The sequence below is a fragment of the Mesoplodon densirostris genome, chromosome X, assembly GCF_025265405.1.
Source record: "Mesoplodon densirostris isolate mMesDen1 chromosome X, mMesDen1 primary haplotype, whole genome shotgun sequence".
Lineage (NCBI taxonomy): Eukaryota > Metazoa > Chordata > Mammalia > Artiodactyla > Ziphiidae > Mesoplodon > Mesoplodon densirostris.
In genome coordinates this window covers 136,287,115-136,312,852 of record NC_082681.1, presented here as the reverse complement: position 1 = coordinate 136,312,852, position 25,738 = coordinate 136,287,115, and the positions used below count along the sequence as shown (strand labels likewise).

General features: G+C 42.2%; 1 long non-coding RNA gene across 1 annotated transcript; it reads right to left on the bottom strand.

Annotated features, from left to right (window-relative positions):
- Nucleotides 1–828: 828 nt before the first annotated feature.
- LOC132482038 (uncharacterized) lies at nt 829–5,219 on the bottom strand. Its single transcript, XR_009530861.1, has 3 exons — nt 5,081–5,219; nt 2,705–2,813; nt 829–1,500 (listed from the first exon to the last, which is right to left on the bottom strand). It is a non-coding gene; the product is annotated as an uncharacterized LOC132482038 (long non-coding RNA).
- Between the last annotated feature and the right edge of the window lie 20,519 nt (nt 5,220–25,738).

Below are 25,738 nucleotides of genomic sequence, written 5' to 3'. Positions count from 1 at the left end.
TCTGAAGCCCTATGTTCCTCTTTTCAAGGAATAGTTCCCCTTTTGTTATGCATATGAAGAAAGAAAGATGCCTGGACCTGCCTTGAAAATTCGCAGTGCGTTTGCTTTCATGAGTAGAGAACAAGAAACCAAGTCAGGGGCACCATGTTTCTTAGAGAGTGAAAACTTGTTTGGGAGGATTTCTCTACATAAAAAAACTTCAGTCAACTGGCCCTAAAGCAATATTCCTAACTTAGTGCCAAATGGTCCAGATGAAGCTGGAGGAAAGCGTTCAGCCCTCGGGCGGACTGGCCTTCTTCCTGCAGCCTGACCCCCCAGGAACTCCACTGGCAGCCCCCGTGGTGAGCAGGAAGGGAAACAGCGGGCTTAATCCCCCGTGAAAGCCTCCAGACTGCAGGACCGGAAAGGAGGCATGTTACTTGCACGTGGGGAGAAATGAGGTGCGCGAACCTGTTTCTTAGCAGAGAATATACTTTTACTGGAGATGGGGAATGAAAGAAAGTCAGCAATGACACACACACACACGCACACATTTTATATATATATACACAGACACACACACATATGTACATACACTACGTATATACACACACATTGTATATGTAAACACACACATATATAGACACACACATATACAAACATGCATTGTATATACATGCATGCACATATATAAACACACAGTATATACACACACTCATATAAATATACACACCCACTGTATATACACACACATATAAATATATACACATACACTATATATATTTACTTATATATAAACACACACATACTATATATATACACATATATATACTTATGTATAAACGCACACACTATATTTGAACACACATATATACACATTATATATTACACACATATAAATATATACACACTATTTACACACACATATATAAACACACAAGCTATACAGATACTTACACACGTTTACATATACACTCATATATGCACACATATAGTGTGTGTATACCCATGTATATACGTATATGCAGATATATAAATACATACAAGTATACCGACAATAAATGAGTAAATATCTTCACCAAAGAGCACGAAGTAGACCATCCAAAGCAGCGCTGTTTACAACTTCCCCGACCTGGGCAGGAACTCAATAGTCCAACAACCATCTAACGAACAAAGAAGCCACCATGTGGCCATGCATATTCTATAGTGATGAGAAAGAACAGAGGAGGACTCCATGTAATGCCACAGACGGATTTTCCAGGTGTAATGCTGACTCAAAGAAGCCAGACACAGGAACACGTACATCACGGCCCCATGGAGGGAGGCCCTTTGGATGGAGGCCCCGTTACCAGGCCATGCCCTCAGCACCGCGAACGCGGTTTCCTTGGTGAGGGCTGCTGGTATCCGGGCCGATATGTGTTTCCCTTTCTGGGTGCAGGTAATATTGAAATTTGTTCACATCATGGTGGAAAGACTTTCCCCCGGCCCTCCTGGGTCTGATAGCCGGTTCTCTGAAATAAACTGACAAGAAGGAGCTTAATAGGAGAAAAGGTATACCCATGTATTAATTTTTAATAGGAATTTATTAATGTTTAATAAAAATAATTAAAAATTTTCCCCTGAGATGCATGGGGGCATCTCCAAAAGAAAAAATAAAGAATACCAGAAAATATAAACTGTAGTGAGATTTGAGAGGTTGTATACTGTCTTTATAGGGGGAGTGGAGGGGGTATGGGCCTCTCAGGGAACAGTGGCTGGTTTTTAGGAAAGATGCTGGGTCCTTAGAAAACACGTGGCAGGTGTGACCTTTTGTGACAATGTCTGGGTGTGGGGCTGCTCTTGAGACGAGAGTCAATCTTCCTGGTTGATGGAACCCCTACCTCCCCCATCCTGGAAGGACTGATGACAGTGGAGTTCCTTCTGGGGAAAGAATAGGCACGTACATTCACAAAAAGCATCTTTCTGCAAATGCTGATTTTTTCTAGTGCCTCCTGTTCAAAATAATCAATATACCAAAGGAACACATATGGGGGCGGCATGTCCCAAATTCCTTCATTTACTTTTCCCCATGGGAGCTTGGTTGCTATGCAGTGTCTTTACCTGAAAAGAGCACGTGCAAACGTATTTCTGGTGTTGTGTGTGTTGACCCAGAGTCCCTGTGTGTTCGAATGTGAGTGTATTTGCGTGTATTTGGTTGGGTGTTACTTTTAAATGATTTTATTTTCGTGGTCCTGTTTGCCTTCTATATAACAGTGTGTGTGTGTGTGTGTGTGGGGGGGGGGGGGTATTGCTGGGCCATGTGGAATGCATAATTCATAAAAACTGTATTCTTTTCTTCTGCTAATTTAAGTGGATTATACTGTAGAGCTAATAATGTCTTCTATTAAAATGATTGACATGTGAGTTATTGAAGCCAGGGACTGCGAGTTTCAGTCTTGCTTTGGACAACTCTTAATATTATTTTACTATGTTTGAAGTTCTACTCACTGGATGAGTTTCTTTCCTTCCTTCCCCCTGTCTACCTTCCTTCCTTCCTTTTCCCTGAATAGCTTCCCTGTTGCATGATTAGTTTTTAGTCCTTTTCAACTTTCTTTTGGATAAGGAGTCAAACACACTTCTAACTTCAGTCTGTGATTTCTTTTCCAGACACTTAACCAGCTACCCCACACGGTTATTCAACACTGCTTGTCCCCTCCCTCTGTTTGAGAAGAGCTCTGTTTCATACATTCATTGAGGATAAACTCAGACGTGCTAGGAGAGGGCTGATGTTCTCTGTGGTCCTGCAGCTCCTGTCCTCATCCTTCGGAATGTCTCACACCCCAGGAGGCAGATGTCTGCGGATGCATGGAGAGAATTCAGGTTCATGCTTCCAAAGGGAACCAAGGGGAGAAAATGCGTGAAGGCAAATCAGGCAGAAGTCAGGGGGTCCGATTCCCTCACTTGCCTCCCTGCTGGTGAATGCATTATTCTGCTCCAAGGAAATTGGAGAAGGAAGATGGGGAGGGAGGGATAAATAAAACCAATAAATTCACATGGTGGGGGGACTTTGAAAGTTATCCATGAAGGAATTAAAGAACAGGATGTAACTGATTAAGCCCTATGCAGTCTCTGTCTTCTTATGGATCGATGGTGTCAGACTCCAGCTACAGAGAAATAGGATGGAGGCTAGACTGAGCTTTAACATAATTATCTACATTCTGGTGTACATCCTTTGTTGTGCGATGCTGGATGGATCACTTGATTCTTTGGAGTTCAGCTTCCTTAGCTCCATAACAAAAAGGTGTACCTGTATCATCTTGACTGTTCCTTATGAAATTCTCTGAGTCCTACAGACAAAGAGCAAGATAATTTCCCCAAATCACTCTTTTTTTTTTTTGTAATGTAGAATGAGTTCCCTCCTTTCTATGCTTTGTTTCCAATAAAATTTGGAGAATGAGATATTGGACTTTTATGGGTTATTCAAGGTGACTTCCCCCTCAAAGATCAGAAAGGATGATTCACTGCAGAGAAATGTTGAATGACTCATTTGCCACCAGATTTTAGGACGGAGTAACGAGCATAGTGAGTCTTCACCCAGCTTTTGATTACCTACTACATATAGCTCTTTAGTAAGAAAGGACGGAGCATGTTAAAAAAGGTAAACATCATGTAATAAGAATATCCAGGTGGATAAATGTACGTCGACAGAGGAATGGATAAAGAAGATGTGGCACATATAGACAATGGAATATTTCTCAGCCATAAAAGAGAATGAAATAATGCCATTTGCAGGAACATGGATGGACCTAGAGATCGTCATACTGAGTGAAGTAAGTCAGACAGAGAAAAACAAATACCATATGATATCACTTATATGTGGAATCTAAAATATGACACAAATGAACTTACAAAACAGAAACAGACCCACAGACATAGAGAACAAACGTGTGGTTGCCAAGGGGTGGGGCAGGGCAGGACTGGATGGTGAGATTGGGTTAGCAGATATACACCATTATATATAAAATGGATAAAAAGTAAGGTCCTACTGTATAGCACAGGGAACTATATTCAGCATCCGTAATAAACCAGAATGGAAAAGAATATGAAAAAGAACGCATATATATGTATAACTGAATCACCTTGTTGTACAGCAGAATTTAACACAACGTAGTAAATTAACTATACTTCAATAAAATACATTTTAAAAAAAGAACAACCAGGTATTGATAGAAACAGGCTTAAATTTAAAAAGAGAGGAAAAAGAAGTGACCTTGAATGCTAATTGTGAATCCAACAAAGCAGATCCCACTAAGAGTAGGATGAAATCCAGTTTGGGAAGTCAAGGGTCTCTTCCGAACCACAGACAGAAGGGTAAAATACTACATTGTAAATGATCGGTAATGATTGATGTGTTAAGTGCTAGGAATTTTAAACGTTTGTTGCTTACGAGTTCTCAGCCCCAGCATGGAGCCTTCTGGCAATCAATCAATAAATAAGGCAGAATTATGGCTCGGTCGTGGGTTTGACCTGTGCGTGTACTGATCTCTACGACTAAAGAATAAAAGGAATGAGAAACATGGTAATACGTTCCGTATTTTAGGAATTGTTTTTTTTTCTCTTCTGACTTTATCTTGGCCTCAGTTACCCTGTAGCCTGACTTACTGATTTCCTTGAAATGTGACAGTATGCGTTGCTCCACTCCAAAGTAATTACAGAGAGAAGATGTGAAACTCTACATATGATTATTTCCTATGTCTGCCAAGGATCCTGTGATTGTTCTGATTTTCCTTTCTTTTTTAATCTATCTATCCTCATCTTAGGGAATAATTTTTCATGGAGTTAAAATTGGGATCTGTTCCTAAGCACAGTGCGTTTTATACAGAATGTTGATCAAAGGGGACTTCCCTGGTGGTCCAGTGGGTAAGACTCCACGCTTCCAATGCAGAGGGCCTGGGTTGCACCCCTGGTTGGGGAACTAGATCCCACATGCCGCAACTAAGACCCGGCACACAGCCAAAACAACTATAAAAAAAAAAAGTCAACCAAAGGATTATCACAAGACTCTTGGAGCAGGTATACTTTTTTTTTTTTTTGAGCAGGTATACTTTTAAATGGTCCATACCTTCTCAATGGCTTGAGCTGAGCTGCACCACACACAAATGCTGCTGAAACGGGCAGGCTCTACTAGGTCACCGATCCTCACTGGCTTGATCAGTGGATGCAGGAGTTTGAGACAAGGCTTCTGGCCAGTGCTGGACAAAGACGTGGAGTGGTGGTGTGATGGGTTAGTTATGGGTGGGTAAGCCTCGTCCAGAAACGTCATGTGGTTGGAGCGTGTGCTGGAGTTCATGCCATTGTCTCCAGCTGACTCATTCACTTGCAGGCAAAAAACAGAATGCCAACCAGAGGGCTACTGTATACATGTGTTACAATTAATTTGTAAAATCAATTCAGTACACGTGTTCACGGTCACTGTCAGGTATCAGCCTGATCTGCCCACTTTCTCCAACTGTGAGATGGACATGAGAAGCTGAAGGATATTCAGGCAGATCATTTTGTGTTCACAAAGGCACATGATGGAAGTGATGTGAAAGTTTTCTGACTTGAGATGCAACAGGATTACAGAACTCATCTCTATTTTTCTTTATTATTATTATTTATTTATTTTTGGCTGCATTGGGTCTTTGTTGCTGCATGCGGGCTTTCTCTAGTTGTGGCGAGCGGGGGCTACTCTTCGTTGTGGTACACGGGCTTCTCAACGCCGTGGCTTCTCTTGTTGCGGAGCATGGGCTCTAGGCGCACGGGCTTCAGTAGTCGTGGCTCGCGGGCTCTAGAGCGCAGGCTCAGTAGTTGTGGCACGCGGGCTTAGTTGCTCCGCAGCATGTGGGATCCTCCCGGACCAGGGCTTGAACCCGTGTCCCCTGCATTGGCAGGCGGATTCCGAACCACTGTGCCACCAGGGAAGCCCCATCTCTATTTTTAAAAGGGGTGCACCTCCTTGGAAGTGTGGACTTGACCTCAGATGGGCAGAGTTCTCTCCTGCAGGCAGGGTAACGCGTGCTCTATCAACCTGGTCTCTATGGATTTATTTTTCCTTTGTTTTATTTCACCACACTCCTTGGATGACACGCTGTCTCTTTCTGGATATGTTAATACCTACGTTCAAGTTTGGTTCTGTTCTATGAGTCACTCTGTCTCCTTAAGGCGAAGATCTCTATCTCTTTCTGTTCTGACATTTTCCTTCTTGCAATTCTTTATTTCCAAGTATACATGTATCCTGCCCACAGAGCCATCTTCAAAAAAACTCATGAATGCTCAGTCTGCTTCTAAATGATGACAACCACATACCTGAAGATTTGTGGAAGACTTTCCTACACAAAAGTGATGTTGTGTACTTACTGGGTCATTTTCTTACAACTGTACCTCTAAAATCAGGGATGATCTGAACATTAATAATTGGGGGAAATCTGTGACCTAGATATTGAAGGGTGATCTTATGATCCCAGGGAAAATAATCTATCACAGAGATAATGGGTGATGATCATCTCTGTCCAGGAAAAACAGTCTATGACCAAGATGATGATCCCTGATCACTGCGGTCACCTCAGTCCAGGAGAAATAGTTCATGACTGAGATGGTGGGTGGTGATAGTCTTATTCCAAGTTTTATTACAACAGGGGTTTGAAATGTGGGACTTTCCATTTCACCCTCTCATCCAAGAATGCTTGACTGGCTAACAGGCTCAAGATTTCCTGGCAAGTGCACTCTTGGCAAAACTACTGAGTAGAGAGCAGATTGAGCTTGTCTGGGGGACTCCTGTAGTTCCTTCCCCTGCAATCATTATGCCCTCCCCCAAAAGAGAAGCTTCTGGCATCCCCCTGCCCACCTGAGATGCTCAGTCTGCCTGGGCTGCCTAGACAGTCTTGCATGTTCTAGAAATGTTTCCCTTTCTTCCTCAGGTCAATCTGTACATGTCCCATTGATCTGTTTCTTCAGGTACCTGATCAAGGATCAAAGCAATGTTGCAAACACATTCTCACTAATAACCCTGGTGGCTCCTGAATCAATGTCTCGTGCATACAGGTGTGCTTGCCTCTAATCTCGGAAATTTGATTGCCCTGGATGGTTGTGAAGGTGGAACGGCAAAGGGCCAGGGGCCCAGCTGAACCTCTCCTGAAAACCCTCCACGCAGATGCTTCTTACCCCTCTGACAATCCCATCCCCGCTGCTTGTGATTCAGTCTCATTAGCCAGATTGAGGTGGGACGTTCTCCTCTAAATCGCTGAGTAGGACTGAACTTGGTTGCAGACATTAGATTCCTTTCCTTTCTCTCTTTGAATAGAATGTTTTCTTTAAGCAAAGAGCCGTGTCTATAGAAAGTTGAGCTTAGAATTACCATTGTGTTTGAAATTATTATTTCTTAAAAAAAATCAATTTATAGAAAGTCCCAATCTTTGTTTCTGAATGAGGAGTCTTGTCATTCTGCTCTCTGTCTCTGATCTTTTTTTCACGAATGCCCTTTGCACGAAAACCATGGAGTATGCAAAGTCTTATGGCTGCCCCAAGAGAAACGTTGCCCAAATTGCCAGCTCTGATATGTTCATATGTGTTGAAAACCATCTTATGAGATCACAGAGCTGGCCTGGAGTTCCTTCCCCAGCCAGAGATGGAAATACCAGATTCCTCATGTTCACTGGAGCATAACTCACACAGAAAGAAATCATTGCCTAGCTAGAAATGGAATGTTGTGATATATATATATATATATATATATAATTCCATCATTTGGCATAATTCCCAATATGCTTTAAGGATAACCTGTTTTTATGGGTTGAATTTTGTCTCTCCAAAATTCATTCATTGAAGTCTTAAGGACTAGTACTTCAGAATGGGACTGCATTTGGAAGTATGCTCTTTGCAGACTTAATCAGGGTAAAATAAGGTTATTACGGTGGACGCTAATCCAATATGACTCGTGTCCTTATATAAAGGAGACATTTGGACACAGAGACATGTGTACAGGAGACAGCCATATGAACACTGAGGCAGAGATTGGGGTGATGCGTCTACAAGCCGAGGATCGTCAGAGATCACCAGGAAACCACCAGAAGCTGGGAGAGAGGCATGGAACAGATTCTCCCTCAGGGCCTCCAGAAAGAACCAACCCTGCAGATGCCTTGATTTAGGACTTCTGGACTCCAGACCTTCGAGAGAATACATTTCTGTGTTGAAGTCACCCAGTTTATAGCACTTTTCTACAGCAGCCCTGGAAAACTAATACACACATCATCTTGTCCAAGGTTTGAATTTTTAATATTTCTTGAATTTCAGTTAACATGTAAGAAGTTGAAGAAACGTCCTTGGTCTTCTTGTGTTTCACCCCATTCCTGTGTTCCATCTTCTCCAGAGCAGAGGTCCTCAACTGGGGGAGAGAAACTGGGAAGTTTCCCCCTCTCCCCCTTTTGAGGTCTTGTGGTTGGACTGAGAATAAAGTTGACACAAGACAGATGAACAGGAGAAAAAGAAACACATTTTAATTCGTGTTCTTGGAGCTCTCACAGAAATGAGACTTAAGGAGTGGCCAAAGCAGGCAGCTTTTACACTATTTAGACAAAGAAACAAGAAACTGGTGAGGAATTGACAAAGACAAACTTAGATTGGATGCCTCATTAAGGAAGAATCTAAGCAGAGTTTGGGCTTGGCATGTTCAATTAATAAAGTCACAAGGTGTGTTGATACAGGCTTCTCAGCCCCAATTCCCTATCTCTGGGGATAAGGATGTCCTTCTATCTCCAGATGGAAGGTGGTCACCTTTCACAGGGGAGATGTATTTCCTGCTTCATAGAGATGAAGAGGAAGTTCAGGCTGTCCCTCTTACATTGGCCATTTCTTAAGCAACTTTAATTCAAAATAATCAATATGCCATTGAGTCATATCTTGGGGTGGCCTGACCTGATCCCCAACACTACCCACCTCAGGGAACACTGGGCAGTGCCTGGGGACATTTTTGGTTTCACAGCTAGATGGGGAGGGGGTACTCCTGGCATCTGGTGGGTGGAGACCAGGGGAGCTGCTCAACACCTCATTATTGAACAGGATGCACAGCAAAGAGTTACCTCGTCCCCAATGTTAGGAGTTCAGAGGTTGAGAAACCCTACCTTAGAGAACCCCAAGCTTTGAACAATGGATATTAAATTTGGAAAAGTCTGATGGTATTGCAGAGGCTACTTAGGGTAAGTATAGCCCAGCTTCATCCTATCTCAGCCAGCAAATTACATTTTCATGGGAGACACTAATTCCCATGAAAAACCTTTACAGAGGTGCCAAGGACAGGGCCCAGGGATCCCACCGCCCACAGGCTGCAGCCTGTGGAGCAGTTAAGAATCCTGCTCGTCAATCACCCTTTTGCTTCCATTGGGTTCAACATCCTGGGACCTCACGTCCCATGTTTCTGCCATATCCCACAATGTGAGGGAACCTTATACGACAAAAAGCACACCGTATGCAGTAAGTAACTTTCCTTTAAAGCTGTAATTTGGCTATCTTTTTTATTTCTTCAGGCCATTGAAGATATACATATTATCTGTCATTTAAAATGTTTCCATTAAAAGACAAATATCATATGATATCGCTTATATGTGAAATCTAAACAAAAAAGGGTACAATTGAACTTATTTACAAAACAGAAGTAGAATCAGAGATGTAGAAAACAAACTTATGGCTACCAGGGGATGGTGGGGGGAGGGATAAATTGGGAGATTAGGATTGACATATACACACGACTATATATAAAATAGATAGCTAATAAGGACCTACTGTAGAGCACAGGGAACTCTACTCAATACTCGGCAATGACCGATGTGGAAAAGAATCTAAGAAACAGTGGATATATGTATAACTGATTCACTTTGCTGTACACCTGAAACTGACACAACATTGTAAATCAGCTATACTCCAATCAAATTTTTTTTTAGAATTTTCCATTAACACTTGGACAAAACAACCATGCTCATTTCCTTGTATTGCTGTAAAAAAATGATCACAAACTGAGTGGCTTAAAGCAAGAGAAATTTGTTCTCTCATAGATCAGAAGTCCGAAATCAAGGTACTTCAGGGCCATGCTCTCTCCGGAGGCTGTAGGGGAGAACCTTTTCTTGCTTCTTCCAGGTTCTGATGGCTCCTGGCAATCTTTGGAGCACCTTGGTTTGCAGATGCATCACCCTAATCTCTGCCTCGATTGTTGCATGTCTGCTCCCTGTCTCGTCTCTTCTTATGAGGACTCTGGTCACATGGATTAAGGGTCCATCCTACTCCAGGATGACCTCATTTTAACTCATTACACTTGTACGTTTCAAATCAGATCACATTTAGAGGTTGGGCAGATGTGAATTTGGGGGGAACCCTGTTAAACCTAGGGTAACCATCTTTTGGGGGAATACTGTTCAACCTAGTAGAACCACCAAGCAGAAACAGATATTATTAAAACCAGATGGCAAATATCTAAAAATATCTGCTGAACTTGACAATGTCCAAGTACAATGCCCATCCGTTGTAACTACGAGTGGATGACATGTGTCTATCTGTTTGACTTCCACTTGGCTGTTTTAGTGAGACCGTGTTTGATTTTGTTCAGACCATTTGTTACCGAGACCAAGCCCATACCGTCGCCACACAACAGACCCATAAATTGAGAGGAGAGTTGTTAGGGCAAGGAATAGTGAGTTTATTTATTTATCTATTCATTTTGGCCACACCGCACGGCTTGTGGGATCCTAGTTCCCCAACCAGGGATTGAACCCGGGGCCCCCAGCAGCGTAAGTGTGGACTCCTAACCACTGGACCACCAGGGAAGTCCCAGGAGACCTAGGAGATGGTGGACTAGTGTCCCAAAGAACCATCTTGCCCTGGATTGCATGCTGGTTTCTTTTTATAGAACAAAGAGCAGGAGGTGAAGAGGTAAATTTCAAAAAAAAAAAAAAAAAAGAGAAAAAGCCATAACATTGCAAATATTTCCTTGTTCTGGCCAGACTCCTGGGGGGATGTTAATTTCTTCTTTCCTGCAGTCTTTCACAGGTGGGTCTGGTTGGTATGTTTCCTGTGAGCTGAGCAAAGGTATTTTAGCTTAACCCTCAGGCAGGGGAGACAGGATTCGCAGAGACTGGCTATTATGTATATGTTAAGCTGTAGGCAACATCCCCTTAGTGATTAACTTATAGCAAAAACAATAGAATGCAAAGGTTAAAGTTAAAAAAAAACCCAACAGGTCCAACATGAAGTCAGATTCGTTCTTCCCTGTTGCACTTTCTCCCAACCTTCGTGACGTTGATGATGGAAAGTTTTCTGTCCTCTCCATTCTTAAATCCATATGTTGGTCTGGACATGCATCTTGGCATCCTTTCTCCTGCCATGAATGTCCCCCAGAGTTGATCTAGGTGAGACACGAAAAGACGGGATCTGTCATCTGGAATCACAATCGTGGGCAAAAGGAATCGTGCCAGTGAGCATATTTTCATCACTTTAGTTAGAAAAAGATACACGGGGTCTAAGGCAAGCATCCGCTGCTTTCGGGATGAATGCAGAACAGGAAAAAGCAGGCCTGTTTTTGGAGACACTTCAGAAAGAGGATATGCGTGGTCTGACCCCTGGCTTCACCGAGGGAACGGGCCACGTCCTCTCCCTCAGGAAGGAGAGGAGAGAGACGGGAAGGAGTTTCTCCCACTCTTTTCCTTGTGGAGAATTAAATAGCCATCCCCTCTCGATACGGAAACAAAGGTTTTCCTCCTGCAGTCTCTGCATGGTCTGTTATGAATGTCCCCTCTGTGAACTTGTGTGATTGCAACATCACCAGCTCTGAAGACCTTTGATATGTTTGCCCTGGAATTCACTAACATTGGGTTTGTTTACAAGGCGGCTTTCCTGTCCAGTGTCCTCAAATTCCACACCTTGTGACTGGCCACCTACAGGGTGGAGCGGGGGCCGATCCCATCCACAGCAGAATGACAACTGCTTTGAAGACTTGAAGAGAAGCAAAACCACAGAGGTGAATCCACGGAGAGAGGCAACGCCCATGAGCTCACCTACAGTGAGAGGCGGCGGAGGATTTAAGAAGTGCCAGAGGCATCTCTCTTGGCAGAGGTGGGGGACTTGGATGTGCGTTGCCAGATGCACTTAAGGAAGGGATGAGGAAGAAACCAAGAATTCCCAGGGTTTCCATGGCATCAGCTCTGCTGCAATCCTTTGGCTGCAAGCTGTTTCCTTCTGTCTCCAGCCAGAAGGCGGAAAGATGGTGCTGGGGTCAAAAAGCAGCAAGATTAAATGTGGTTCCTGGCGTGCAGAGTGGATTGCAGAGAATCAAGTCCTCTTTGAGGGCATGGCCCCCAACCTGCTGGAGAGGTTACGGCTATGCACTGCTAGCAGCAAACACTAGGGCCGAAGTTTGGGGAATGGGCATAAAAAAGATGGTACGTAAATACAATGGAAGTTTACTTAACAAGAGTAAGAAATGGCTTGGAAGCAACCGACATGTTCTTCAGTAGGTGATGGATACATAACTGGAACGGGAACTGGATGGATACATACATGGAACTGTGGTCCATCCAGACCATGGAATATGAATCAGGGCTAAAAAGAAATGAGCTATCAAGCCATGAAAAGACATAGAGGAACTGAAATGCGTATGACTTAGTGCAAGAGGCCAACCTGAAAAGGCTACAGACTGTGTGGTGCCAGCTCTAGGACATTCTGGAAAAGGCAAAACTAGGGAGACAGTCAGAGGATCAGTGGGGGTACCAGGGGTGTAGGAGGGGCAGGTGTGAAGGATGGATGGGGGACCACAGAGGATGTTTAGGGCAGTGAAACTACTCTGTATGACGCTGTAATGTTGGATACATGTCATCATACATTTGTCCAAACCCAGAGAATGTACAAGACCAAGAGTGAACCCTAAAGAAACCTATGGGATTTGGGAGAAGATAACGTGTCAGGGTAGGTTCATCCGTTGTAACAAGTGTCCCATCTGGAGGGGGACGTTGGTAATGGGAGAGGCTGTGTGTGTGGGCACGGAGGAGGTCTATGGGAAATCTCTGTACCTTCCTTTCAATTTTTCTGTGAACCTAAAATGACTCTTCGAAAAGTCTCTTTACAAAAAGAGAGAGAGAAAAAAAAGGGATGGAGTACTGATGCATGCTACATCATAGACAATCACGAAAACATAATGCTAAGTGAAAGAAGCCAGTCACAAAAGACCACACGTTGTAGATCGCATTTGTATGAAACATCCAGAAAAAGCAAATCTATAGAGACAGGGAGCAGATTGCCAGAAACTGGGTGTGGGGTGCTTAGGAACAGGGTTAACTATAAACGAATACATGGGAATTTGGGGGCAGTGATGGAAATGTTCAAAAATTGTTTTATGGTGATGGCTGTACAACTTGGTAAATTTGCTAAAAATGAGTAACTGTTTTACTTCACACAAGTGAGTTCGTTGGTATGTAAATTACACTTCCATTGTTTAAAACAAAACGGGTGGGGTCAAGTCTGGCAAGTGTCACGCTGGGATTGATCAAGTGCCCTATAGAAATAGTAAAGTAGTATCAGTAGAATTCCGAATCTTTTTTTAACAGAGCCTGGGCTCTTAATTTTTAGGACTGAATTCTAGATCTGGCTTTTTATGTTCAGCTTTATATAAGCACATCTCCAATTTAGCCTGACCCTTAATTAGAATAAATGCAGCCCTGCATTCAGAATTGTAAGATGGGATGGGATTTACAGCTTTGCATTTACAGCCATTTAACTGTTGGAAGATTTGGTCAAGTGTCAAACTGTATAATAATACATATATCTCAGGACCCTGGAAAGGATTACATATGTGAAAAGTGTTTGCAAACTGTAGGAGACTTGTAAAAAATTTACACTTCTTACTCTAGTTAATGTTGTTTTTTATTATTGAACATTTACACATATTCTTCCCTAGTCCTCGGTTCTCTGAATGCAGACCTTGGGGCTGGAAATGAGCTTTTAATATAAATGACTATGTTATCTTTTAAATTGCCAACTCTTGTGTTTCAACTATGGATCTTTTGGACAGAAGTTTCAAAATGGCAGACGTAGACATGAGTTTCATTTTCAGTTATTTTTAGCCAATTGCTAAGTGAAAGAAATGATCTAGTGGTAGAACGTCCCCATATTTTATAAAATTACCCATATATGATGAGTTACAAAAATAAGATTATACTTCTTTCTAAATTAATCTTATATGTACTTTTATACCAGTGGTGAACTTGTGAAAAAAAAGTTGTGTGCGATTAGAGTTTAAAATATTTTAGGGAGACAAGTTTTCCAAAGTATATGATCAGGTAGCCTTTCAAAACTGGTTTTAAGGAGAAAGGTTTGGGAAATAGATGATTAAAACGGTTGAAGAAGGATGACCTATTTTTTTCTCCCACTTTGGGCTTAAAATCTCTATATGGGAAACGGAAATATATTTTGGGTTCACTTGTATATGAAACACGTATAAACAATATCAGCAGTATTTTTTTAATATAAATTTATTTATTTTATTTATTTTTGGCTGCGTTGGGTCTTCGTTGCTGCACGTGGGCTTTCTCTAGTTGCACGAGTGGGGGCTACTCTTTGTTGCGGTGTGCAGGCTTCTCAGTGCGGTGGCTTCTCTTGTTGTGGAGCACCGGCTCTAGGCGCGCGGGCTTCAGCAGTTCTGGCATGCGGGGTCAGTAGTTCTGGTGCATGAGCTTAGTTGCTCTGCGGCATGCGGGATCTTCCCGGACCAGGGCTCGAACCTGTGTCCCCTGCATTGGCAGGCAGGATTCTTGACAACTGTGCCACCAGGGAAGTCCTCTACAGTATCTTTAAATCACTCTGCAATGATGGCCAACTCAGCTTTCAAAATCACTTTCGTCTTTTCAACAAGGTACAGGAGGCAAGTTGTTGCAGATTTGTTTTTGATGGTGATGGGAATCGTCAGGGTGGAGCAATCCATTTTCTCTGGAAGTGGTGTGGTGATGAGAATATAAAGAATGAAAGGGGTGCACAGCCAGGGCAAGTCTGCCGAGGGACTCTCTGAAATGTATGTGGATCTCTGGAAGGGCAACGGTTAACTCAAGGGGATTCCCTCTGTCTCTAGTTGACTTACAGTGCAGGGGTACAGCTTCTGGGTTGTTTTAGCACCTTTAAATGCACCTGGGTACATTTAAATAAACATAAAATGTTTAGAACAGTTGCAGATTTACAGAAAAATTGTACTATCTTGTACACAGTTATATACCCCATACCCAGTTTTCTGTATTAACGTGTTACATGAAGATGGTACATTTGTCACAGTTAATGAGCCTATATTGTTATTAGCTAGACTCCATACTTTATTTACATCTCCTCTGTTTTTCCCTAATGTCCTTTTTTTTGTTTTAGGAGCTCATGCAGGTTCACACATGACATTGAGTGTTTCTATCTCTTCAGGCTCCTCTGGGCTGTGACATTTTCTCAGACTTCCTTTGTTTTTGATGACCTTGACAGTTTTGAGGAGGACTGGGCAGGTATTTTATAGAATATTTCTCAACTGAGATTTGTCTTGATGTTTTGGTCATGATTCAACTAGGGTTATGGGTTCTTGGGAGGAAGACCACAGAGATGAAGTGCACTTCTCATCACATTGCGTCCAGGGTGCCTGCTCTCAACGTGACTTATCCCTGTGGATGTTGACCTTTGTCACCTGGTGCAGGTGTGTTTGTCAGATTTCTCCATGGTGAAGGTAGTTTTTCCCCTTTTCTATGTGCCAACTAACCTGTCATAATGCTGTGAATAGACCTCTATTCCACATATAAGGACAAAGACCAAAGAGAAAGATAGATGATAGATAGCTAGGTAGCTAGGTAGCTAACAGATAGAGATCAATATATTTATATTCAACTATCTAGCTATCTATCATCTATCGAATATATCTATTCACCTATGTATGTATATATGTATCTATTTACCTATCAACATCTATCACTATTATGTATCAATATCTATCAATCTATCTATCCATCTACCCATCTAACTATGTATCTATTTACCTATCAACATCTATCACTATATCTATCAATACCTATCATCTATCATCTTTCTGTCTATATACCTACCCACCTACCTACCTATCATCTATTATTAATATTGCTCTCTATTTGGATGTAGGAACATTTTTTTCATCCCCCTAGCCATTGTTGAGATATCTCTTCCATTTTCATGCATCCGATCAATCAAGGAAAATTCTATACTCTGTAGGATTACCAGCATGGAGACACAGGAGAGAACTAGAACTCTCCAACTCAGTCCACAATATGCATTTACAGTCCTTGCTCACCCTCAAGTGCCTTCTGCCTGGAACTGCAGTCTGGAATGAATAGTCTACACATCTGACACAATCCTTTCTCCCAAAGGCAAGGAGAACATGGCTTTGTCAGACGCAGGGCCAAATTACTTCCACCCAGAGCATCTATACTTTCCTACAAAACATTGCTCGAGATTAAATTCTAGGGCTTCCCTGGTGGTGCGCTGGTTAAGAATCCGCCTGCCAATGCAGGGGACACGGGTTCGAGCCCTGGTCTGGGAAGAGCCCACATGCCACGGAGCCACTAAGCCCGTGCGCCACAACTACTGAGCCTGCGCTCTAGAGCCCGCATGCCAGAACTACTGAGCCCGCGTGCTGCAACTACTGAAGCCCAGAGCAGGGCCCTGCTCTGCAACAAGAGAAGCCACCGCAGTGAGAAGCTCAAGCACCGCAATGAAGAGTAGCCCTTGCTCGCTGCAACTAGAGAAAGCCTGCGCACAGCAATGAAGACCCAGCACAGCCATAAATAAATAAATAAATAAATAAATAAATAAATAAACAAGTAAATAAACAAGTAAACAAACAAACAAGTAAACAAATAAGTAAATAAATAAGTTAATTGATTAATTGATTAATTAATTAAAAAAAAGACTCAGAGGTCCTGCTTTAAAAAAAAAAAAAGATTAAATTCGACCAGCATTGCTAGGACCCTTTACCTCTATGCTATTTCTCTCCTTCCCCTAAGCTCACTCTATCCTACTACTAGCCTTACGGCCATGGTGCCTTTGCCTCCATCCAAATTGTATGGTTCCCTCCTCACCTCCCTGGTAGGTGGGTAGGTGGGTAGGTAGATAGACAGATGATATGATGGATAGATGGATGGATGGATGGGTGGATGGCTGAGATGCTGCTTTCAAGAGGGATTGGATGACCGCCATCTTGTCTGTTGGAAGTTAAGCCAGTGTGTTTCTACTGCCAGGAGTACTTGGATTTTGGTTCAATGTCTGTTTAAGAATCTGTTTGGCTCCCTGTGAAGGGAAGATCAAGAAGGGCAAGTGGCTGAAGTGTATAAGGAAGGTCCTTCTCAGGGCCTAAAGCTTCCCTAATCATAGCGCCTTGTAACAGAAGACAACACCATGTAATTATGTAAAGGTTCCATCAGAAAGTAAGAGTTCCGCTTGGGTCTCTACCACCATGGTTTCATGACCTACGATAAGTCATTCCAGGTCTTTGAGTTCTGGCATCTTCAAGGGTCAAGATCAGAACACCGATGTCATGAGCAGCTATGTGAACACAGAGGGGTTCAGTGGTCAAATCCCCTGAATGTCTATATTGAAGCCAGCAAAGATTCATTTCCTTCAGGTCCCCCTGTACTTATGAAGCATCAGCAGGGATTCTGCTCTCTGGAGTTACTCCTGCTCAAAGTGGACGGTCCAGAACCAAGGTCACTGCCACCCTCATCTACAAGACGTGCTGTGGACCTAGAAGCACAGAGCAGGAAATATTTCATGCTCAGCACACACGACAGCCACAGAACCCTCAGAAATGCCTTTGTGGTCATCATTTTTATACTTGTGTCCCCGTGGAAGAAGGGAGAAAAAGGGACTCAAAAAGTGACCACAAAAAATGCCAGTCACAGGCAACTCTTGGTCAATGTTACTGTCTTTTTTTTTCTAGTCTACATTCAGATCATCACGAATGGCCATCTGAGTCCATTCCCTCCTCCGTGAATGATACACAGACGCACACTTCAGATCCCATGCTTATCTTTGAGATTTGTATCAGTTCTAAAAAAAAAATTGTTTTTCAAGGTCACAAAGATTTACTCCTATATTTTCTTCTTACAGTTTTATAATTTTAGCTCTTACATATAAGAATATGATAAACTTTGATACATTATACATTTATGATATATTTGATATATTTTTATGTATGGTATAAAGAAGGAGTCCAATTCCATTCTTTTCTTATGGGTATACAGTTTTCTCAGGACAGTTTGTGGAAAAGACTACTTTTTCCCATTGAGTTTTCTTAGCACCTTTGTTGAAAATCAGTTGACCATAAGTATGAAAGTTTATTTCCTGTCTTTGAATTCTAATCCATTGATGTAGAAGTCTATGTGCACACTGTCTTAATTCCTGTAGCACAGAAGAAAGTTTTAAAATTGGGAGGTGAGGTTGCTCCAAAATCGTTTTTTTTTTTTTTTTGCAGTACACGGGCCTCTCACTGTTGTGGCCTCTCCCCTTGTGGAGCACAGACTCCGGATGCGCAGGCTCAGTGGCCATGGCTCACGGGCCCAGCCACTCCACGGCACGTGGGATCTTCCCGGACCGGGGCATGAACCCGTGTCCCCTGCATTGGCAGGCGGACTCTCAACCACCGCACCACCAGGGAAGCCCCAAAATTGTTCTTTTTTATCGAAGATTATTTTGGCTATTCTGGGGTCCTTTGAATTTCCATATGAGTCTATGGCCAGACCACCCTGAATGCACCTGATCTCATATGAATTTCCATATGAATTTTAGAGTCCACCATGTTAATTTCTGCAACGAAGCCAGCTGGGATTTTGATAGAGATTGCATTGAACCCATAGATCAATTAAAAAACTAATTTCTCTTTATTCATATTCTCTATTTGATGAGAGTGTCATCACACCTTCCTTTACCTCTTTAAGCATGGTTGCCTTTAGTGGTTTTTTTTTAGACTTTTTATTTATTGGCTGCGTTGGGTCTTCATTGCTGTGTGTGGGCTTTCTTTAGTTGTGGTGAGTGGGGGCTACTCTTCGTTGCAGTGTGCGGGCTTCTCATTGCAGTGGCTTCTCTGTGGCAGAGCATGGGCTCTAGGTGTGTAGGCTTCAGTAGTTGTGGCTTGTGGGCTCTAGAGCGCAGGCTCAGGAGTTGTGGCGCATAGGCTTAGTTGCTCTGCGGCATGTGGGGTCTTCCTGGACTAGGGCTTGAACCCATGTCCCCTGCATTGGCAGGCAGATTCTTAACCACTGTGCCACCAGGGAAGTCCCCCTTTAGTTTTAAAAATATATTTATAATGATTTCCATGAAGTTTTTATCTATTAGGTCTGACATCTGGGCTTTCTCATAGGTAGTTTCTGTTGTCTGCTTTATCCCTGTGTACAATCCATACGTCACTGTTTCTTACATGTATGGGGGAATGAGCCACCACCATCTTCCCAATGAGTAATTTTACAGAGACACTGGTCTTGCCATGGACAAAAAACAACAAACAAAAAAAATGGTCCACACAAAAAATTACATTAGGGCCGATTGAAACCAGATGCACACGTGGATTTCCCTTAGAGAAGTTCTAAATTTTGTTTGGAAATGATAAGAGTGCATAATTCAAAATCCCTCCCTTTTCTGTATCGAGAAAGGGAGTGTGGGTTCAAAGGTTGCTATTGGGTGGTTACCTTTTCTGTTATGAATTTCTGCAATTCCATAGATACCAGGAGAATTCCATTTTCGTGGAGCCACTCACTCGCCTTGCATCTGTTTTTCTCTGGAGCTTGGAGCACAATGATTATGATTCTCATTTGGTTAATTATTTGTGGGATTCTGTTGGTGGTTGATGACTCAGGGCATCATTTCAGACCAAAAGTAATTAAATTGGCAAGAAAAGTGTGAGGTTTTTTTTTTTTCACACACTTAAGAGATTTTTTTTTTAAACAAGAGTCTGTTCACTTCCTGTAAACTAACCACTGCTGAGGTTTCAAAGACGCAAGACAGTGAAGGGATGTGTCTGATCTCCTAACCTGGCTACTTCCCTGTTCTCCCAGGGAGTCTGAGGCACCTGTCCTGACGACCAGCTATTTGTGGGACACAACAGCATCTACCAGTACCCCCTCATCATTATGGGAGTAACTCACGTTTTCCATATTCAGGACAATAATGCAGTGAGTCAACTTTGCCAGCAAAATCGCAGAAGACCCAAAGACAAACCGTGATACATTAAAAAGAAAATTACCTTAAAAAATCATTATGGGTGTCCTTAGGAGCTAAGACTATTGAAAAAGTTGAAAGCAATGCCTAGAATTTCTGTATATATTGGCCTTAAGGTTGGTCGATTTAAAAAAAAGGGGGTGGGGGAGAGGAGTTTATGGGATACTTTAGAAAATGGTGTATATAATTAAATATGATTGTTTAGAGGGTATTAGGTTGTGGTTACGGGAAAAAGGATCAGCTTTCAAAGTTTATTAAATAGAAATCCCACAGTTAAGTAGATACACATTCTCAAGGGAAGTTTTCTTTGGCAGGGACATGTCCATGGCAGTTGCTCTTTGCCAAGAGAAGAGCTCTGTAAGCGGGAATGGTTTCCTGTCAAGGGTATTAGAAGACAGATACAGTGCTGTATTCCTTTTAGGATTGTCTGCAGGGATTAATTCTTCACACACAGGGTCATTGCTGGGTACTTCCCAGTAACCAAGAAATGGTTGGTTCTACCAAGGAATCAGAGCTCACTTTGGATGGTATTGGGTACGTTTGCTATGCTGAGTACAGGTGCCCTTGCATTATTACATGAGGAAGGGTGGTCCCCATGTGGCCATGGGAAAGATGGGGTGGTCCTCCAGTGTAGGTCCCCTGCCAACAAGACCCTCCACCTTCTGCCTGGGATGGCTTCCTCGACTACCTTTCCTCCTTTCCTGGTTCCCCTGAACGTGGTCAGGGATGGGGGTGGGATGCCGACTCCGAGTGCGGGGTCTTATATGGTGTCCTTTCTGGGGACCCTGCAGGCATCTCACTATGGTGGTCTTTCTTCCTTCTCACGCACGCGTGGCAACTCTGTGATGGGTTATTGTCACAGCTTGTGCTGAAGGGCATCCCATGCTCCCAAGTAAATCTCAGCTGACACACAGCACAGTTATAAGCAAACGACAGAAGCATGGCGCTGGTGTGTCTGACATTTCAGGGTTCAGAACTCCTAAGGCAACATTCCAACGTCATGCTTAGGAGACAGGCCAGTCTTCTCCGTGCTCTTACATTTCGAGGACTCAGAGATGCAATCTTCTTGGTTCCACGTTTTCCATGGTTTTTACCTTCAGGGGCGCTCTGGGACGCTTCCCGAGGAAAAGAACAGTTGTTTGCTGTTTCTCTGGATTTGTTCAAGAAGGTACTGGAGAAAGGTCTTGTTTCCAAGGTTCCTGATGAACATGTATTCCGGTATATAATAGTTTGCATCTGCTAATCCCAAACTCATGGGAAAGAATATGAAAAAGAATGTATATATATGTATAACTGAATCACTTTGCTGTACACTGGAAACTAACACATTGTAAATCAACTATACTTCAAGAAAATAAATTTTAAAAAAAATCCATTCCGAGCTAAAGGGTCCTAGAACTCTGTCACTTCTTTCCAACCAATCCTCTCTCTCCAAATTTTGCTCAGAAATCAGGCTTCCTTCCTGGGTTAGTGGAACGTAGCCAGAGCTCATGGATTACACACTGGGAAACGGCTTTCCACCAAAAGTCAACCCCAGGCGACCGTGTCAGTATAGGTCCAGCCCATGAACAGCCATGGAAAAGGGCAATTAATGTGGTCATTTCAATGCCAGGGGCCCTGGTTTCCATGCAGTTGGGTCAAATTGAAGCCCAATTAAGCACTCAGCATGCTAATCCAATTATGGTTTTCTTGTGCCAGATCACGTTTTTTTCCCCCCAGTAATGATCCTGAGGCAGTGCAGGGGAAAGGGATGTCATTTTCCAGGCATCTGTGGGTATTTAGTGAGCCTTCAGGGTGAACATACAAACAGTCTCTTTTAGAGTAAGGAAATGGTCTTTGCTTAAAATGTTGATGGTTTGTTCATCATGGATTGTTTTTGCATTCATCTGATTTATTATAATATTGCATTAAAACATTACATGTCTTGACTACTGAAGTTTTTGCTGCCCCCTGAAAATTTTGCCAAGGTGACTGCTTCTCTCACCTCACCCTAGCCCTGCCCTGTGCACCAAGCTGGTTAAAAAATTATATCTATCTATCTGTCTATCTATGTACACACACACACACACACACACACACAGTTATATATAGCTGGTTACAATGCATTTATGTATGGATACATATATTTTGATTCATACGAAATTGTAACAAGTAAAATTGTATATGTACAAATACACACATATATGATTAAAAATATTTTTATACATAAAACATTTTTATACATATGAAAATTATAGATATATGTATGTACATGTATGCATATGTATGTATATATAGCTTGTTAAAATTATATCTATGTATATATATTTTATACATACATTTATATCCATATATAAATTTTAAATGTATAAGTATGTATTACATTAACCACAACTGGTTAATTGTATCAAACTATAATGTGTGTGCCCCTGTATGTGTATACAATTTTTTTTTTAATTTATTATTTTTTTTGTGGTACGTGGGCCTCTCACTGTTGTGGCCTCTCCCGTTGCGGAGCACAGGCTCCGGATGTGCAGGCCCAGTAGCCATGGCTCACGGACCCAGCCGCTCCGCGGCATGTGGGATCTTCCTGGACCAGGGCACGAACCCATGTCCCCTGCATCGGCAGGCGGACTCTCAACCACTGCGCCACCAGGGAAGCCCTGTGTATACAATTTTTAACCAGCTATATAGTACACACTTATGAATATATTATATATACATACATTTTATATGTATTAACTATAATATATGTATATACAGATATAATTTTAACCAGTCATATACACATACATATGCATATTTGTACATACAAACATATGTATATAGTTTTTAATATGTATAAAATATAATGTATATTTTAACCAGCCATACATAAATACATACTTTTATATGTATAAAATATAATATGTACGTACAAAAATAGATGTCATTGTAACCAACTATATATATACATATGTATATATGTATAAACATATGTGTGTGTATATATTATGTATATACATATAGGTGTGTGTGTGTATAAATATATGTATACACATACACACACATCTATATGATTTTTTAACCATCAGTGGTACCCAGGGCAGGGCTAAGATGAAGTAAGAAAAGCTATTACCTGGGCAAAGAATTTCGGGGGGACATAAAAAACTAAATTCAGTAGTCAAGTACATAATATTTTAATTACACACACACATGCATGGTCTGCTCCGAGACCATAAGTCTTCCCATAAAGCAGACAAAGTAACATTTGCGGCCAGCCCTGGTAGTAAGTAAAGAAACTGACCTTGTTTACACAGAGGCCTGACTTCTGACCTCACCTCCAGAGATGACCTCTAAGTCCTTGGAGTGTCCTGCCTGACAAGAGTGTCTTTTTCTTTGCCTGCGGACCTTGGATCACTGGATTTAGGATCTAAAATGTGACATGGGGTGGCCGGGGGTCAGGTCCTACCAGGGAGTTTGGGGGTGAGGGCTGGTCAAACTGGCAGTGATGCTGTGACGTAGGGTGGGAGCTTTGGGTCCTGCCCAAAGTATCAGCTCTGACCTCCATAGCGGCTGAAGGCTGAGGTCCATCATGCAGGCCATTGACCATGGAGACCTCGATAAAGACTGAATGCTGAGGGTGGGGTGAGCTTTCCTGGTTGGCGATGCTTCATGCAGACGTATGATCACCATGGGTCACCAGGAGGAGTGTGTGCTCTGCGGGGAGAGGACCACGGGGGCTCTGTGTTGGGTGCTTTCCTGGACCCTGCGCAGGCCACCCCTTCCCCTGGACCCTGAGCTGTGCACCTTTTCCTGTGGCTGATTCCAGCGCGTGTCCCTTCCATGTAATACACGAGAACCGGAAGTACATGACAGCTTGCCGTGAGTTCTGGGGTCCCTCTAGTTAAAGATCAAACTCAAGGGTGGTCTTGGGGACCCCCAAAGGTTGCAGCTGGTGTCGGAAGTGAGGGTGGTCTGTGGGAACCGTTTCTTCTAAGTTTGACCTTGGGTAAGTCTTGCACTGACCCTGTCTTGGCTGGATCTAATGAAAGGCAGTGCCTGGAGGTTTCTTTGGAGCCTGGGTTTTTTGTTTTTTTGTTTTGTTTTTAATTTTTATTGGAGTACAGTTGATTTACAATGTTGTGTTAGTTTCAGGTGTACAGCAGAGTGAATCCACTCTATTATTATTATTATTTTTTTTGGTTCTTTTCCCATGTAGGTCATTACAGAGTACTGAGTAGAGTTCCCTGTACTATACAGTAGGTTCTTATTAGTTATCTATTTTATATTTAGTAGTGTGTATCTGCCAGTTTATCCCTCCCCACGCCCCCTTTCCCCTTTGGTAACCATAATTTTATCTTCTATGTCTGTGAGTCTGTTTCTGTTTTGTAAGTAAATTCATTGGTGTCATAGTTTAGATTCCACATGAGTGACATCATATGGTATTTGTCTTTCTCTGTCTGACTTACTTCACGTAGTATGATCATCTCTAGATCCATCTGTGTTGCTGCAAATGGCATTATTTCATTCCTTTTTATGACAGAGTAATATTCCATTGTATATTTATACCACATCTTCTTTATCCATTCATCTGTCCAGGGACATTTACGTAGCTTCCATGTCTTGCTTATTTTAAATAGTGCTGCTATAAACATAGGGGTGCATGTGTCCTTTCAAATTATAGTTTTCTCTGGGTATATGCCTAGGAGTGGGATTGCTGGATCATATGGTTGCTCTATTTTTAATTTTTAAAGGAACCTCCATACTGTTCTCCATAGTGTCTGTATCAATTTACATTCCCAACAGCGTAGGAAGGTTCCCTTTTTGGAGCCTGGGTTTTTGATCATACTTTTCTATTTTTCTTCACAAATATGTGTGTGTGTGTGTGTGAAAGACAGAAAGAGAGAGATTAGCAAGACAGACCCCTCCTCATTTCTGTGTGGTTTGCAGCCATCTACTGAGATTGTAATAATACTGTTGTCCCATGATTGGAATTTAAAATGTCCACCAGAAACCTTGACGTGGACAGCTATGCATAACCGGCCTTTGGCGGCTTTCCTATCTTCCTGGCAATTTATCCTTTTTGCTGACTTGTATCCACACATCTGTTTGTATTTATATCCAGATGAAGAAAGTTTGGGAGGCTCTCATTTACAAGCTGACCTCAGAGATATTGTAGGTTCACTGCAATCAAGTAACTATCTCAATAAAGCAAGTCCCACGAATGTTTTTGGTTCTCGGCCCACTAGATTGTAGTCTAATTAAGTGTGCGATATCATTATGTCTAAAAAAGCAACGTACCTTCATTACAAAATATTTTATGGCTAAAAAATGCCAACCATCCTCCAAGCCTTCAGTAAGTTGTAGTACTAACTTCAAAGCTCACTGATCACAGATGATTATAACTAACATAATCATAGTGGAAAAGTTTGAAATACTGGAAGAATTACCAAACTGTGACCCAGAGACACGATGTGAGCAAATGCTTTTGGAAAAATGGCACTGATCGACTTGCCCGATGCAGGGTAGCCACAAAACCTCAATT